Here is a 493-nt window from a genome sequence, read left to right as displayed (position 1 = left end):
CAACATAAGAAAACATTTCTGGAATCTGCATCTGAAATAGCATTTAGATGTATTTATACAGTTTATGTATCTCAGAGGGCACATGGATGCATTTAACCTGCAGTTACAGATGCATAAATAGGTCTAATGTTTTGGTTTTAACATAAAACATTGAATACTGATATTTGAAATAATTTAACACATGAACAAAATAGTCGAAATGTGAAATAAAAACCGCCAGTAGGTGGCAGCAAGTGACTGTTAATGAGTGAGTCATTGAGAATCAACTGATTCATTCAAACGACTGATTCATTCAGAAACAAAACATTTGACTCTGTTAATGAGTGAATCACTGAATCATTTATTCAACCCATTCGTTCAAACCGCTGATTCATTCAGAAACAAAGCATTTGACTGTGTTGAGTGAATCACTGAATCATTTTTTCAATCGATTCATTCAAACGACTGATTCATTCAGAAACAAAGCATTTGACTGTGCTAATGAGTGAATCGC

The 493-nt window shown here is 33.5% G+C and overlaps 1 protein-coding gene across 1 annotated transcript in view; it reads right to left on the bottom strand.

Annotated features, from left to right (window-relative positions):
• The window catches only part of LOC107653892 (tyrosine-protein kinase TXK-like), a 29741-nt gene that overhangs the window by 18981 nt on the left and 10267 nt on the right, over positions 1–493 (bottom strand). The gene's annotated exons all lie outside the window — the stretch shown is intronic.

The sequence above is a fragment of the Sinocyclocheilus anshuiensis genome, unplaced genomic scaffold, assembly GCF_001515605.1.
Source record: "Sinocyclocheilus anshuiensis isolate Anshui unplaced genomic scaffold, SAMN03320099.WGS_v1.1 scaffold459, whole genome shotgun sequence".
Taxonomy (NCBI): domain Eukaryota; kingdom Metazoa; phylum Chordata; class Actinopteri; order Cypriniformes; family Cyprinidae; genus Sinocyclocheilus; species Sinocyclocheilus anshuiensis.
This window is presented reverse-complemented; position numbering and strand designations above follow the sequence as displayed.